At 40.8% G+C, this 17,919-nt stretch overlaps 1 long non-coding RNA gene across 1 annotated transcript; it reads right to left on the bottom strand.

Moving 5' to 3' along the window:
* Nucleotides 1-331: 331 nt before the first annotated feature.
* On the bottom strand, nt 332-6,361 carry LOC117010448. The gene is made up of 3 exons (XR_004420675.1): nt 5,897-6,361; nt 5,665-5,766; nt 332-3,376 (listed from the first exon to the last, which is right to left on the bottom strand). It is a non-coding gene; the product is annotated as an uncharacterized LOC117010448 (long non-coding RNA).
* Between the last annotated feature and the right edge of the window lie 11,558 nt (nt 6,362-17,919).

The following is a 17,919-nucleotide window of genomic DNA, read 5'->3' as shown; positions in this document are numbered from 1 at the left end:
GGATGCGCTCCAGGCGCCGGGCACGCGGAGGGGCAGCGCGGGCGGGACGGGAGGGACGGACAGACGGGGACAGGGATGTGTTGCCACCGCCCCTCTCGCTGAGCTATTTCGAGGGCTGCGGAGTGACGCGTCCCTCGGGGTCAGCGCCGTGCCCGAGCCGCCCGCTCGGGGAGGGCGGGGGGTGGCCCCTGGGGAGCGCCGCCTGGGCCGGGTCCGGGCGGTGACTCCGGCGCTGGCGGCTTGTCCCCGCCGGGAGACGCGGGTGAGTCACGGGGGCGGGGAGGAAGGAAGGAGGGAGGGAGGGAGGGGAGAGGGCGGGCGCTCCCCGCACCCCGTCTCCGGGCGCCGCCGCTCTCCTTGAGACTGCGGGGAGATCCCCGGCTGCCCCCGCTGCGGGCGCTTTCCTCTGGCCGGGACCAGGGCAGTGCTCTGGGGCTCTGGGTGACCCGTGTGCAGCCAGATACCAGCGCCTGCCCCGGTACCGAGGGAGCGGGGAAAGCGCTCCTCAAGGGAACTTCGGCTCCTGGCGGGCAGCACAGGGGTCGCCTGTCGTGTCCACTGGGTTTAGGATGGAGAAGACGGTCCGGTACCATTTTGATGATGAATTCCCAGAGACATGGTCTGGCCTTTCACCCGATCCTTAGGAAAAAAAATATATTGGCTAGCCTTAGCTGTGACCTTTTTCTTTCCATACGGGCAGTGATTAACACTAAGTTTTTTTTCATCTATGCTAAGACTCTCCAAATTTACTTCTTATAAATCTTCTAATTATGGAGTGTTCCTAACCAATTAATGACAAAGATCTCTGTTCTCAGTTTTTTGGCGATTTGTTAGGGTCTGGGGTTTTTTTTTCCCAAGCAATTGAGTCTGCTGTTTCTGCTCACAGCCTTGGAGCAGTAGCTCCAGAGCCATGTCTTAGCACAATCTGTTCAGGAGAATGCTCTGCTTTCTATCTGACTGATTTTTTATTTTTTTTCTCCCTGATCCTGCTGATGTGCTCCCACAGCTACTGCTCTAGAAGGTTTAAAGCCACTGTGCTCCTTCCTTCTCCCAAGATAAAATTGTCGGTGTTCTGGCTTGATTCATCTTGGTCTTCTAGACAAGATTTCTGTCATGTTAGGCAAGAGCTTGATGGGGCTTTTTTAGTATCCATTTTTTTCTTTTTTCTTCTGTTTTTTTTTTTTTTTTTTTTTTTTTTTTAACTTATGAGAGATCAGCATTTCTAGGAAGAGAGAAGGGTAGAATCACATTTCCATTGCTAATTGGTATGCATTCTTATGCCTCTGAGCAGCTTATTTTGGCTTTCCCATTGGTATTGTACCTGTGACCTATGCCATCCTTTCTTAGGCTTTAGGGTGAAATCAAGGACACTTCCTTTCAGCCCAGTTTACCATTCAAGGCCATTAAAAATCTCCAATCTTAAGGACCCTGGGAGAACTGGGAAGGAATCTTTGGAGTTGATGCAGACCAAAAATACAGCAACTTTGGAAGTTACTTCTTTTACTGTGATTATTTCTCACTCTGGATCGTGCTGCTGGTGGTGAGAGTGGCCAAGCTCACGTGCACTCATTGGCTCTTGAGCTGCTTGTATCTTTCCAGTAAAGTGTTAGAGCTCTAGAAGTGGTGGTTGGTCTCATGACCTGCATCAAGATTGTTCTGGGGCAGGTTCTACTGTTTAATCTGAATCCCTCATGTCAGAGGGAGAAAACCAGCAGGTGCCACAGAAGCCGCATTGCTGAGTTACCCTGGAATCCAGCTGCATGCCAGTCCCTGTTACACCATAAAATATTTGGACTAGCAGAGGCTTGGTTCACAGTAATTTTCTCTCCACAGAGGTATTTTGGGACACCTCCTGTCCCTTCAGGTCCCCATGGAAAGCTAAAGGTACCTTCTGCAGCTGCTAAGGTCACTGAGACTGGCTGCTGGAAGAGTAGTAATTGTCCCCCTAAGGTGGCGGGATTCAAGGTGTAGGCTGCAGTGCTGCTTTAGCAAATCATGCCTTGGGATTACTAATTTCATTTGGAAGTAACATTGACTGAGTGTATGATGATGGCTTTTTACTAGCTTCCTTTTAAATTTCAGAGATAGGCACATTGTTCAGACATGCCGTATTTTACCTATTTGTATGTTTCATTAACTATCCTAATAAAACCATCGTCACTTTTATGTGTAAAACATGATGCATCTTCTTGGGGAGCATGGAAAAATGGGAAATTTCTGGAGTGGTTCCTTCTTCAAAGTGCTGGAAAAGAGGCATTTTGGAGTCCTTGCCATACCAACGAAATGTCATAGTGAATGGCAGCCTGGGCCATGAAGACTTTGCATAAATCCTGGAAGGCTATTTGGAATTTTTATGTTTTGTTGCCAGTAAATGAAAAGAGATCAGAGAAAAATCTATGTTCATTCATGTCATGGTGGTAGAATCAGTTATAAACCAGCATGGATTCTGAATCAACTTTGAAAATGCAAGCTGTAGGCATGCTGTATCTGTCTTGCCAATGCAAGAGGAAGGTGAGACCGAAGCAGCTGGCCCTACTCTACCCCTAGTTCCCTCACCACTGGTAATTATCACTGATAGAAGAATCACATAGACAAAACCTATACGCTGTTCCAATGAGATTTGTGCAAGGAAACTAATTTACTGTACTTTTCTATATGCTTTTTGCTTTTATCTTTGAGGCCATTTGGAGCATTCAGTCCTTTTCCTATGCATCTTATATTAGATCCGTATTAGATTTTCTATAGGGCAGGATCACGGCTGGGTGTGTGTTGTCTGTGGTAGGTAGGCATGGGTACTTTGCTGCTGGGAGCAGGCCAATTTGACTAATATTGAGAAAGATTATTTCAAAGACAGGTAATCAGCTGAAGCCTTAAGTGTGCATCAACCTCTTGATGTGAGAGTCATAATGGCTGGTGCTGCCATCAGAGTCGCACTTATAAATCTGTGTGGGAGACTGGCTGCAAAGGAACAAACCCCAGTGATATTAGTGCTTATGCTCATTACTGGCAGAGCTGACACAGCTGAGCAGGGAGAGAGAGTGAGACTGCCACTGAAAACAGATGCATCTTTCTTTTTCTTTAATATTGTGGGCAAAGTGACACCCCATGCACAGTCCAAATGAGCCAGTTCTACCTTTTCTCCTGAGTCAAGATGAATTATTTCAGCAAGCTTCTGGCTGGAGGAATACTCTCCTCCTGCTGTCTTCATGATGCAAAAACATTCCACCTGCTTCCATACAGGTTTGTATTTCTTGAACATCCATGAGGAAGCATGAATGTATATGTATGCCTAAGAATATTTGTTTTCTCATCTTCAGAGAATAGGTGTTGTCCATCTGGTAGCATTGAAGGTGCATATTTACTTTACATTTGCATGCTAAATCAATAAACCAAAAAAAAAAAAAATCAAAGTGTAAAAATATACTAAAACTCCCCCATCATATGAAAAAAGCTGAAGAGCATTTTTCTATCATTTGCTGTTATGGTGTTTTTCCTTAAATAGCTTATTCTCCAAGTTAATGTTTTTGAAATTTTTGTTGTGTTATCACATAGTGTTGGTCTTAATTTGTCCTAAACTTCAGGCTTGAATGGAAGCTGCTGCATTAATGACCTTCAAGCAGGTCTGAGAACTAAAACTGATAGTATAACTTTTTTTTTTTAATTGTCTTTCTCCTTAATATGAAATTATTTTCACAAAGAAAATTTGCAGATCTTAGTCAGTACAAGTCCTAATGATACAGGAAATTTTTCCAAACTTCCTTTATAATACAGTTCAGTAGCCTTTCAGATTGTCATTATTAAATGCTTCCCCCCACTCCCCATTTAACAGTAATGTTTTCCATTCCCTAATTTAATTCTACTGCATATCATTAAAACATATCTCTTTATACAGCATTCTGAGTTTCAATTTATCTTTTAATACTTGCATCCTCTTTTTTTTAAAATCTTCCTTTAGCCATGTTCTGTGCATTCAACTCACTTGTTTTTGGCTGCAAATTTTATTTAAATTAAAAAAAAAATATATTGTTTACATGTCTTGCATACGTGGCAGCATATATTGTTGGGGGGTTTTGTTTTGTCCTGTTGGGTTTTTTTACCAGTGTCAATGAAGTGGGATTTAACTGTAATTTTTTTTTTCTCTTCCTGAAATTCTTACCAAAGATAAATTGATTTAATCTCATAATACAGGCAGCCTAGGTAAACAGAAAACTTTTTTAATGTATATTCTAGGACTTGAATGAGGATCCTATTTTTCCAAGATTTGCAGTGGCAGCTGCCTTCCTTTGAAACTAGCACCTTTTAGAAGCCTATACTTCGGGTTCCCTAGCACCAGAACAGAGTGAAACTACATTTCTCTGCAGAACAATGACCTCTAAAAGAAGTGCCATTCTGGCTTCTCTTGGCCCATCTTCAAAGACAGCCTCTTTTTCATTGTCCATCCATTAGGAAACGCAGAGGATAGCCTTTGAAGCTTCCTAGGGATTTTTTTGTATTCCCCACCACCCCTCCAGTCATCCAAATCCCTTGCTGTTTCCTGGCTTGGGAGTTGGAACCGCAGTGAAGAACAGATAATATAGAATTGCAAGGAAATGGGTACACCAGGAGTTTGATACAGCTTGTTTTCTAACTGTACAGACTGGATGTAGGCACTGGTAGACTTAGGTTCATGAGTATTTGTGAAGTACTTAGGTACTTCCAAATAAAGTTATGATGAAAGTGCACAGTAAGGTTATTTTCAGAGAAAAAAACAGATCTCATTTGGGTCACCAGGCTGTGACAACAGAATTCAGTCAGTTAATGATGGAGAGGTTGCAAGGCACCTAATAGAAGATAAACAAGCTTCTGTCATTAAATAAACTGTGTTTGATACGTGCTTTTTCTTTACTATTACTGGTCATCTATTAAAAGACTGTACACCATCTTCATATGTATTTAACAGTGTTTAACAGAGCAAGACCTCTCCTACTTGGTATCATGGAGGAATATTAAATATAATATGGCAAAAGCTACTTAAAACTTTTCAAAATTACAGTTGCAATAAGTTCGCACACATGAGAATTGAAATAGATTTGCAGTTCTTATTTATCATTCCTGATGTGTTACATTACTCCTTTTATTTAAATTAGGGTTCTGGTCAAGTACAAAACCCTGTCTCAGCTCTGGGCCTTTAAATTTATTCTGTGTCCTGAGTATCTGAGCTGGTGCATCAAGATCCAAAGGGAACAGAAAACACCCCCTAGCATAAACATCATCTAGCACACAGTAAGGTCTTCCCTTCCCTTCCCTTCCCTTCCCTTCCCTTCCCTTCCCTTCCCTTCCCTTCCCTTCCCTTCCCTTCCCTTCCCTTCCCTTCCCTTCCCTTCCCTTCCCTTCCCTTCCCTTCCCTTCCCTTCCCTTCCCTTCCCTTCCCTTCCCTTCCCTTCCCTTCCCTTCCCTTCCCTTCCCTTCCCTTCCCTTCCCTTCCCTTCCCTTCCCTTCCCTTCCCTTCCCTTCCCTTCCCTTCCCTTCCCTTCCCTTCCCTTCCCCCCTCCCTCTCTCTTTCTCCCTCCTCCTTCCCCTTCAATCTCTCCTGTCTCATTTTCCACCCTTGCGATGCTGGTGGCAGGAACCCATTCAATTACTGATACTACCAGAATGCCCAGGAAAACATCAGTACAGACTTACCAGTCCCCCAGGTCATGAACACAGGAGGAGTCTTCTGCATTCGCTAAACCAACAGGTTTGAGGAGACTTTTGCTTGTTTTGCCAGAGTGAAAAAAAAGTTCGCTTGCCAGAATGGCCAGAGATAATAGTTAGGTCTATTGAAAGTCTGAGTCATGAACACAGGAGGAGTCTTCTGCATATTTGTAGCAATATGCTCTGGTTTTGGGGGTTAATGCATCTTTCACACAAATACCTGTAAAAATGTTGCCATGTAGGCTTTCCTTGGGATGACAGGAGAAGAACTGTGATACTTTTCCTCCAGGACGCCACTTTTAAATGATCTTTGAGGTGGTTGTTGCAGCCCTCCCAGGGAAACCTTCCTGGGGCATTGATGCCTTTGCCTGTTCCCACTGACTTGAGCAATCCTGTCACTGTTCCAGGGATTGCTTTTGTTCATTCTTCCAAACATTCCTTCTTGCCTGCACTACCAAGTTTCATTAGCCCTGGAAATCATATCCTTCCTGAAGTGCTGGACCTTCCTGCACATTTCATAGCATAGCAACGTAACTCCATTACCATGGATCCCAGACACAAGCCTGCCGAATTTATCTAACTAATCAAGCAGCTAAGGGACACCAATTTCAGCTACAGTCAGCTTGCATTATAAAGCACTTACAGCTAAAATGTAGCCTACAAGCACTTCCCAGGGAGGCAGAGCAGTGAGATGGGGGTTTTTTTGATTGTGGTTTGTTTGGTTTGGGGCTTTTTAATGGCAAATGTAATATGTATAGTCTTGGTAAACAGACAAAATTATTCATTCATCCATAAACTGTTTCCCACTGAGGTATCACACCTGCATATGGTTTTTGCAAGCTGGGAGTTCTTTCTTTAAAATATTGCCTCACTGTAGAGGTTTTTTGTCCAACTTTTACTCTGAATGTGATTATTATGCATTGCCATTTTTTTCCCAAAATCAAAATACACTGTAAAATAAAGATGCACTCTGTTGCTCCTACAAAGCAGCTGGCTGATGACTGATGTTGAATGGAATATGGACCAGTTGATCTTTTTCCACTTAGCAGTTAATGAAAACTTAATCAAATCTCAACTAGTAGCTAATCGGAAATCTCTACAAAAGCCATCTATAAAGCATAGGTCTTCCAGAAAACAATTAACCCTATGAAGCCTTTCATCCAGAGAGGAAATCTGTCATCTGTATTTCATGCCTTCAAGGACTTATGTCAAGGTGTTTGGGACTGTTGCTGAGCATGCAATTCAAAAGATGCAACTAAAATTGAGAGGTTTTGTTTTTTTTTTTTCTACTTTTACGCTCCCATTGAAGCCCTGATATAATGCCTATTTATCATAGAAAACTTCAGTGAGTGCCGCCGTGGGCAAATGTCCACTGCACTAATTTGCAGAAAAATGGTATCTTGTTTTATAAATATTTCAAATGAGAAGGAAGGACACTTAAAACACGGCTTTGAAAATTGCAAAAGGATAATTTCTACTGAGTTAGAGACTACAAAAGCATTTCTCATTAGGAAAATTTTAAAATTGACTTGAGACCAGCTTATAGAAAACCCTGGATTACAAGTGTAACCTTTTTCATAACAACAGTCTTCACCAAGCAGTGCTATTTTTGTCAGTGATGAGTTCTTTTGTTGTTGGAGATGGCTTTCAATTTCATGATGTTGCAATCGGAAAGCCTTGAACATTTCAGGAACAGTTCTAATATTTTCCTGTTGGTAAGCCATTTTTAAGGCAAAATACCATTTATGGTTATTTTCCAAAAATGGGGCCAAAATAAAAAGTCCAAGAAAGCCCATCCCATAATTCATGTTGACGGTAAGTGTATGCTTCTCCAGGTTTGGCAGAGTGTGTGTGTGTGTGTGTGTGTGTGTGTGTGTGTGTGTACCAGTCATGTGATAAATCTAACATCTTCTCTGAGTTTCTCCGGTTTTCTTACAAACTTGACACTGATATATGCATTTCTGTTTTCTGGCTTATGTGACTTGTGAATAAAGCTAGCAGTGGTTTATATAACTGGGGTCTCAAAGAATGAAACTTAGCAATGCAAAGACAACAGAAACCAGCCTTTTAACTATTATATCCATTCCATCACCTTTCAGGGTTAGCAGATTGTTTTTGGGGTTTTTTTTTTATTTTCTTTTCCTTTATCAATTCTTATTTGGCTTCATGTCTTCCACTTCAGGTCCTTTTTATCTTCTCTTTCATAAAAAGTTACAATATGTTCTTCCTGACACTTCTGCTTAGATATGTCTTATCTACTTAGATACAGCTCTCCTCAGCTGGCCAAGGGAAAAAAAGCCAAAACTACTAATTTGCCCTGATGAGTGTTTTCACTCTTTGTTTTTTCAATGACTGGTTGTGCTGTGTCCTGGACTTCTGCAGCAGCTAATAAGTAACTCCTGATGCCAGAATAACTCCTGATTCCAAAGGTTGACAGATATCATTCGAGCTCTCATTTCAGAGGTAAATGACAGCCCTTTAACCCAATTATAGTCTAGTGTGGCATAATTGGACTCATTTGTGATCCTTTACCAACTGGCTACTGCAGTTAATTTATGAAAAATGTGACAGTATTCCTTTTTCAAGGGGAATTAGAGTCTATTATGCTTTAATTTATACATTGTTTAGAATGCTCCAGACTGTTTCTACCTAAGCACCAATTTTTCCTTTTCTGCATCTGCTCATTGTTTCCTAATTCCCTTTTATTATACTGAAATCTATTACTTTTGTGTTAATATGCTTTACAGTAGTTTTCACTAAGATATTTGGAGTTTTTACTTTTGTCACAGTGTCCCTCTAATTAATACAGCCAATTTTACTACAATGTCAATTACTTTGTGGAGTATATAACTGTAATTGTGACCATCATCTAAATCTGTTCCTTATTGCACTGCTAGCAATGCAGCAGATTACTGCCACTAGCATCAAACTTTCCTGTAATTCTGACACTAGTGAATTCCTTCCCAACTGGCAATAAGAAAGTCTTACACAGCTCTTTCTCTGCTTGAGTTCTCTGTTTTCTGGATTGTGAAATTATCCTCTGCATAATTCAAGAACCGTTTCATGATCTATGTTTGGCAGAATTTGTAACCCAACAGATGTCTGGACAGTTAATGACCTCTGTAAGTACAGCCCTGCGATTTCTTGCTACTGATGGTCCAAGAATTTTTAATCTATTCTGCTACAAGTCAGCACTTCTGCAGCATGTCATCTCTTTATTATAAAACAAAAGCATAAAATGTGGACAAATTTTCTTTTCAGAATTATTATACCTAGTCAGAACTGCTATTTTTCCCTCTTTCCCTTTCTTCTGAGTCTTTGTTCATGTATGTGTACATGCAATGCACATATGTACACAGCTCTGTGTTTTTCCTTGGCCAAAATCAAAGGACATGAATTAAAACCCCTGAAATTAATCAAAATATAATTTCAGAGGGAAAGTACTCCCATAAATATGAGTCAGAATTCACCTGACTTGCACACCTTGAAGTGGGGGAAAGGGCAGATACCTAAAAAGGTCTATGGTAGCAAAGCATTTTTGACTATCACACTTACACATATAGCAAATGTAGTCTTACAAGAGGATTTGTAGGCACTGGAGTGATGTGTTCACAGTAGGAAATCATGCTGCAGCTGCCCAACCATTGCTTCTTTCCTCTTCTCCATTCAGATCAGGTTCAAGCCCAAACCTGCACAGGAAAGTTGCCCTAGTTTCTCTTCTGGATTGTTTTATTTTCTGTTCGGTTATTGGCACTTGTGAGAGGAAAATTGTCAGGCAGGATTGTATCAAAGAGGAGGTAAGAGAGTTCCTAACATCTGGCACTCATCTCCCAGAGGAAGGAGTCAAGGAATTGGATGCTGATTGATACAAGTCCAGTCAGACATCCCTGTGGAGATACACTGCAAGCCAGGTGCTGAAGTCCCTGGAACATAAATCTGCACAGTGAAGTGCTTGAGAGGATGGTTTGTACTTCAATGTGTAGCACTGTGAAGGAGAGAAATTAGGCTGCCTGCATACAAGTGCTCCTCTGGCAGTCAGGGACCTGGCAGCTGCCTGGGACTCTCACCACATGGCTCCTGAAGTGCCAGGAAGTTTGCTAGATGCCTCACTGGTACCTGCTTTTGTAGTGGAAGGGTCTTGGTGGCCAAACTGCTGGATTGGTAGGTACCAAAACCCTGGAAAAAGGTTCATCAGCTTGATCTACACTGGTAAGGTTCAGAAGCCAATGCTCTTGCATTCTATGTAAAGCTCTTGCAATTGATGTATAAGCAGATTACTTGGCAATTTGGGCATGAAACTCCTGGCAACGTCTCAGATGGTACCTGGATCTGGCTTGGAGGACAGCATGGAGCAGGAATCATTTCCTCAAAAGCATTTTTACATCATCTCTTTCGGACAAAGAAGAAAATGTAATTCTGCAATGCAAGCTGGGACACAGTTTGACCTCAGAACCCAAAGAACAATGTCTAGTCTGTTTTATGAGCTAGAGAGCTGGAACAGGTACCTGAATTTCTTGCTACAGGTTTGGTCTTGGTCTCTCTAGTTCTGGCAAAAGGTTTCTTTTTCAGTTTGGTGAGGGTTTTTTGTTTGGTTGGGTTTTTTTATGTTTTTTGTTTTGCTGGTTTTTTGTTTGTTTTTTCGGTGGGAGAAGTTTGAGGATGTTTGTTCGTTTGTTTGTTTAATTTAAGTATGGGCCTACATGCATATCTATTTTTGGTTTTCTTCAGATGGAGAAACCTGTTTCCAACATTCATTCAGTTGAGTTTCAAAGGTCTTTACATGTTCTTAATTACTACCTGTCCCCTTCCCCAGTGTCTTCTCACTTGAACACTTTGGGAGACATGGCCAATTCTTATTGTTTCTTTTCATGGTTCACTGGCAAATAAGTATTGCCCTAGTCCCCTCCTGTTACTGGGAACTGATCTAACACACCAGACAAGTTCTTTTGATTTTAAGAGCATCTCTTGGTCTCCTATGGAGTGTTTTGAGCATCTGTATCTTTTGATACTGATACCTGGTTTAGACCCTCTGTGTGAAAATTGTCCTGTGCTCATATTAAGCATACAATACAGAGGCTATTCTGGGGCTAGTTAGCCTGAATTTCAGGGGCTAATGAAAACTACTGAGAATGTAACCTTTTTCTCCTCTCTCCTAGCTGGGCTGACTCACAGGTTTTCTTTGTTTTCCCATTTGGAGTTTCCTTGTGCACTTTCAGAGGCACAAGCTGTACATTCATCAGTTCCTCAGTCTTCACAGAAGTACTTCTACTATCTTGTCAGATGATATTTTTATACAAGGAGGTCACTGAGTTACAGATGAGGACATGACTGAATAATTTGTTTTGCCCTCCAAACACAAGTGGCCTCTTGTCTCTAGAGCATTTCCTATTTTACAATAAAGAGTATTTCTCCCACTTTCATGATTTTTCACATTTGGTAGATGTCCTATGGTGGGCCAGTGCTTTTACACCCACTCTTGTCCCAAAGGAAGTCTTCCTAAAGCAGCTAAACTTGACTCAGATATGGTTCTCTCTTCAAAATCAAAGGGCACTCTGTAGATTGTGATGATAAACATATGGGCCTACTATGGTGCAAGATGTTCAAAGGAATCAGACATGCTAGCTGCAATCTATCTAGAATAAAAATTATCAGGAATGGCCAGGAGGTAATCAGACCCAAATGCTCTACAGCACCATCCATGATAGTGCCCATCTGAATGTGGTGTTACTGGGGTGTCTGTATGTGCTCGCAGGCTGAGGAACCTCTTGCCACAGTGATGGCCAGAAACGGTGATTTGCCTGCTAAAGAGAAGGTGGCACATAATGTTGGCCCAGAATAAGACATGTGAAAGTTTGATTAGACAATCTGGGATTCTTTTCTCACTCCAAACAGCCCTGCAGCAGTGAGTCATAAGTCCCTGTATACACTGAAACTCCTGCAATTTTGCTCTCAAGCTGCTTCTCGGGACTCCTAAGCAGAAATCATTTTTTACAGGAGGGACGAGTTTAGCTGCCCTGCTTTAGGAACCGCTAATTTTAAAGCAATCTTTTGCAATTCAGGTTTGAGTTGACAAAACTGGCAGACTAGAAAGGGTTCCACCTATTTTTTAAGGACTCGTGGTTTGTTTGTACAATATGGAGCTTTCCATGTAATTGCAGTAAGGGGTAAAAATGGCTAAAATGCAAGAAAACTGCACAGGTCCAAAAGCTTTCTATTGAAAACTATGTATTAAAATGATGCCAGAGTTTTGGTAGCACTAGCTTTACTAAGATCTTTTGGCTTTAAGTTTATTGGACTTTTTGTATTTTTTTAATTATTCCTTCATTCCTTCTTCAAAGGTACTTGCAATATTAACAAGCAATTAACATTTTTATATTTTTAATAATAGTTTCTATTTGAATAGTAGTTTTCTTGTTTTTCTCTTTGTACACTCAGATCATAGAATCACAGAATGGTTTGGGTTTGAAGGGACCTTAAAGATTGCTGAGTTCCAACTCCCCTGCCATGGGCAGAGACACCTTCCACTACACCAGGTTTCTAAAACCCCATCCTACCTGTTCTTGAACACTTCCAGGGATGGAGCATCCCCAACTTCTCTGAACAACATGTTAGTGTCTCACCACCTTCCTTGCAAAAAGTTTCTTCTTATGCCTAATCTGAACCTACCTCCCTTCATTTCAAAACCCTTGTCACTTGTCCTGCCCCCACAAGCCTTGGTAAAAAGTCTGTCTTTATTACAGGCTCCATTTATATATTGAAAGACTACAAAAAGGTTTCCCTGGCACCTTCTCTTCTTCAGGCTAAACAGCCCCCATCTCTCTCTGCCTTCCCTCATAGGAGAGGTGTTCAAGCCCTCTGGCCATTTTTGTGGGTCTCCTCTGGACCAGCTTTAAGAGGTCCATGTCCTTCCTGTGGCAAAGATGGAATGCAGCACTCCAGGTGGGGTCTGACAAAGGCAGAGTAGAGTGGCAGAATCACCTCCCTGGCCCTGCTGGCACGCTGCTCTTGTTGCAGCCCAGGGTGTGACTGGTTTTCTGGGCTGTGAGTGCACATTGCTGGGTCATATCCAATTTTTCACTCACTAGTGTTCCCAAGATCTCTGCAGAGCTATTGTCAGTCCATTCATCCCCCTGGCTTGTATTGGTAATACGCTGATCTGAGTTCAGGACCTTGCACTTGGCTTTGTTGAACATTGTGAGGTTTCATATGGTTGAAAGCATTTTGTCAATCTAACAACATATACTGTAGACCCATGAGTAACAAAAGTGAGAAAAATTAAAAATAAAAAAAAGCCAAATGTGCAAAAGTTATTGTAAGAAGTTGTTCCTTGATATTCCCTGGATATGTTCTTAATTGCACACTTAAGATGAAAAAAAAGGAAATACTTCAAAGCTTTCATATAGCTCATGCATCATGTAAGACAAATTTATTTACCTTTCATACAGGTTACATGGTGATTTCAATGCATTTTCCAGATACAAAATTGTGTTTGCTGATGATACTTTATGATTCTTCTATATCACAGAGGGAAGATTTATGGAAGGAAAAAAAAAAGGTCTTAAGTCCTGAAGCCTAGAAAAATATGTGAATAATGAGCTTAGAAGAATTAGTGGTCAGAAAGTTCTACCAAAAAGGCAGTGAATTAAATTACAGAGGTTTTTTTTTTTACAGAAAGTTGGGAGCCCAAAATGTGAGTAATACTATAGCAGGATCAATGAGGACAAAGGAAACAGCAATAAGACTGCATACAATGCCAGAACTGCTTATGGGGCAAAATGTATGAGCCAGGAGTTCTCATTTGCAGCCCACACACTGACACAGCATCATTTTTTTGTTCTCACATGTTCACAGTCAGTTACAAAGCCAACAGCACTTGCATGGCAGCTAAAAATGAGTATATATTTTCTCGAGAAAGTGCTACACAGTGGCACTGCCATGTTTATCTTTTAATGCTAATCTTTCTCTCCATAACTTTGATCCACAGCAGATTCAAGCTCTGTTTCTCATAGGTCCTCATTTTCTCAATGACCACATAAATCAAAACTAATAAAATATAGAAGAAAACTGTCACAGTGAGCATGTAGGGCTTATTAATAGAAACGTGATAGGGGGTACACTATTAATTGTGTGACTGATAAATACCTGAAGCAAAATAAGGAGCAGTGATTAAATTTGTGGGTGCATTTTTGTAACAAGTTTCATATTTGTAAGCAAGATGGACAAGCAAATTTTCCACAGAACATTTTGGTACTTCATGAAGTTTGCCTTCCTATATAAAGAGCTCATCTATATTTGTTTCCCACAGTCTTCCAAAAATGATGTAGCATCTGAAATTAAAAATACTTTTCAGTAACTGTCTTATGAAGGCTGTAACTGATGACAAAATAGGAGAAGGAGAGAATTTTAGGCATGCATTTTTGTAGTTGCATAGAATTGCAGGTATAGAAGAAATTGTAAATCCCATATATTGTAAGGCTGGAAAACATTTAGTTTACAAACAAGAAGAGAAGAAAAGCATGAGAGAGAGTAATGACTATTGAGAGGCAATAACAACTACTTGCTGCCAAGTGGGTTTTTTTACCTTTTTTATGTGGTTATCTTTTGTGTATGTAAGTTCTTTGATTTTGCATGGGTGATTAAGGAAGAGGCCTCAGAAGCCAAAATCTGGCTTGCTGTCAACAGAGCAATTTTAAATTTAAGCACTGAATCAGTCAAAGTGCTGTTTTGCTCCCACACTAGTTCCCTTCTTGCAGGGTGAGAGCAACTGGAATCAGATTACTTAATAGCTCAAAAGGACATGAATAGTTTGGGCCTGAAAATTAATCACCACAAACCAGATTTTTTTTTAATAGAGGCCTCTTTTCGTGACTTTTATGATTCTCTTATTATTTTTGAGCACTTTGTAAAAGGTCTGTTTTTCATAGCATCCACAAAAAGACCAATCTGTTTATTGTCCTATGCCTACTCAGTGACCCCTGTGCTTGACAGTTTTAGCTGAAATGTATGAGAGATGTCACTTACAGTGCCAGATCATGTAATGGTCATAATCATCCAGAAAAGTATAATTACACCAAAACAGAACATGTTGCTGTGTTTTTTGGTCAAAGGATTTCACCTTGTTTTGTAACAGGAGTAACAACTTTGCAGAACAGGAGAATCTGTAAACACAGGGCTGAAAGGAGAGCTGGCGCTCCTCTCTGGGCCACTCTTTCCATCTGCAGGTTGGGGTTCTCTCTGATTTGTCTAAACTGTCACACAAGATGTGATTTACCTACTTTTTAAAACAGTATGCAAAACTTAAAAGAATCTCACCCTCGTGTGTAAAAAAGAAAATAAAGACATAAAAAACCAATCCCAAGCCCAACCAACCAAACAGAAGATGGAGCCAGAGAGCAGCTTTTAAAGCAAATTGCCAGCGATGATGGGGAATTCTGTTTGCTCCAACTCATGAACTCCAAACAAGACAGCAGATAAGGAATTGGAGGAAGTTCTGCACGACTCTGGTGCAGTACGAGGACATGGAAAGAGGTTCCACTGTGTATTAACACATCAGTTGGAACCAGCACAACTGCTTCCCCAAGGTCTTCTGTCCTCACCCTGCACATAAATAACATGAGCCATGACTGCTGCTTAGAGGCAGGGAGCCTAATTCTGCTCTACCCCAATCAAAAGAGGGCAAGTCAGCCTGCCCCAAGAATAGAAAGGACAAAACTAACAGAGGCATGGATGTTTCATTTACTGTGGTGTCCTGCCAGGACACAGAGTAAGAGAAATGAAGCTAAGAACCAATGATGAGGTAATATTTATTCCATATAAAGTAAGCTGCATTTTTCAGCTTGATTTTCATTCTGTCTTATTGGTGGATAGACTCTTCCAAGAAAGTTCACATAATCCAAGCATACCTACTAGACAGGAAACCTTTAAACGATGTCATCATGTATTTTTTACAATTTCCTGCAAAAAAACAAATACCAGAGGAGCATCTTATAATTCTTAATCCTATAACATTTTTAATGCAGAAAAATAACAATAAGCTTGCCTTTCTTGGCTTCAGATTCAGATACTAAGTTGTTCTGCTTGCAGTCCTTACAATATATTTAATCTATGCAATCTGACCTGAAACCTATGACAGAAAATGAAAAAATATATTCTAGGAAGTATTTTTAAGATTGATTTGCTTGATTTTTCTTTTCAGTTATATGGAGAAACACTTTTCTAAAGTACCCTAGTTTTTCTTCTATAATTTCTCATAAAACTTGATGTCTACAGCAATTCTAACTTTGTCTGAACTGTCACACAAGATAAGATTACCAACTTTCTGCCATTATAGGAAAATTGTTTTTAAGAAGTTTTTGATTGTTTTGTGCGACAATGATAGACCTGGTAGAACACTCAGGTCTTGTTGGGAATTTCCATGCCTTTTCCACCATCACAATACTCTTTAAGCCTGTTGGGGTGAATGCAAGAGGAAGCTCCAGGTTCTTACTTTGAAATCTTTTTATTTCTTCTCTGTCTCCCTTACTCCTCTCCCCAGGTTTCCATACATTACTCTTTCTTCCATCAGTCATAGCAAAATTGCTTTTGTGTGCCATAATTTTCCAACCCTATTTCCCCATCTCATCAGGGAGAGTAGAGCACTGACCTCAAGTTTGCACACCCGGTAAAATGATGTACTAGACCTCAGGACACCTTTCTATTATTCAAGTACTTTCCTGGTCTTGCAGAGGAAATCACCATTACAGATAAGCCTTTCAAAAGAATTTTAAAGCCCCCAAGAATTTTACCTTGAATAGCCACTGAAATTCTGGAATCTCTCTTGCATTGTGTTGTCTTTTTTTTTTTCTCCTTCCCTTCTTACCAAAGGCTAACTTATTTCCAAAGACCAACCATTTATATAAAGCATACATTTGATTTTATCCTATTATTATTTCACTTCAGTCCAAAAGGTATGCCCGCCTTTCAGTGTTTTCCTCTAAACAGTGTCTTAAACCTTCAAGGAGTTGTACCTGGACATGATAAATAGGAAAGAGTGATGTTTCAGTAGGCAACTGAGGATAATAATCTAGCTGATCTGGGGGATTTCCAGTCCTGTGACCCACAGCTTTGCCTGTCAAGATACTCATCTCCTCAACTACTTTCTTCCTCAAAAGCCTTTTTGGGACATGTATTCTGAGTCTCCCAAGAGCCTGCGGCCTGCTGTCTCCAACACACGCTCACCCCCTGTTGATCTGTCAGTGATCCACAATGCCTAATCTTGAAAGCAAACTACTGCAAGGTCGGTAGACCATACCAGACCAGTTTAAAAGACATTTTTAGATATAGTCTGAAAACTAACAAGTCTATCAATCTTCAAAGAATACCTCACACCTCACCAAGTAGTGAGACGAGCATTTCTATCTGTAGGTCTAGCCTAGGACTGCAGGGTCATCCACAGCAGTAAGAAGGTGGGTCTTTGACTCCTCAGTAGTAACTCCCTTTCAAGAATTCAGAGGAAGAGATATTATCTAGTCCAATCACACATCCTCAGGGAAATAGTTTGAACTGTAGATTCATTTCATGTAATCCAGCTGTTGCTGACTAGACCTTTCCCTCTCCAGTACACTTGAGGACCCGTCATGTTTAGTTGAGAAAGCCTAAATGTCTTGCTGTACTCCTGCAGACACGGTTTGTTTGTTCAGCAGAACAGAGATTACTAAACATGGTGAAATTTAATTTCTGTCACAAGGAATTTATTTTTCCTCTGTTGCCTCTGTCTACGAAGGCAACAGAAGTGTCAGTCGGCAATCAGGGTTTGTTCTGTTGCAGACGCTGCTGTGTTCTACTCCTGGAGAAAAATTTAATCTACTAATCTTGGATTTTTTTCATACCTGATTTTATTTATTTTTATGAGAACTGTTGTTCATTTGGCTTAGTGTGGGCAAACTTAAAGTTGCAGCTGAAATAGCGCTTTCTAATCTGCTGACAACTTCTGCAATGTAGGACAGCAGTTCAGACATTGAGCATGATTTTCCAGAATCTTTCGAGACAGATTATGAAAGTTTGGCATGTGCCTCGGGAGGAAGCTGCCTTTTCACTGGTTTCAGCATAGAGCTTTGGGCAAGTGATCTGACTTTCTTGGAGCTCAATGAATCTGTCAGGAAAAGCGAGTGAAAAGAAGCCGCTTGACGAAAATGAGCTGCTGGAAGGCTGCTCTGTTCCCCTTAGGAATAAGCTCTCTGAAAGAGATTTTCTGCTGGCGCCGCG

This window comes from Catharus ustulatus, chromosome 2 (assembly GCF_009819885.2).
Source record: "Catharus ustulatus isolate bCatUst1 chromosome 2, bCatUst1.pri.v2, whole genome shotgun sequence".
Classification (NCBI taxonomy): domain Eukaryota; kingdom Metazoa; phylum Chordata; class Aves; order Passeriformes; family Turdidae; genus Catharus; species Catharus ustulatus.
The sequence above is the reverse complement of the archived record's forward strand: the minus strand, read 5'-3'. Positions and strand labels throughout refer to the sequence as shown.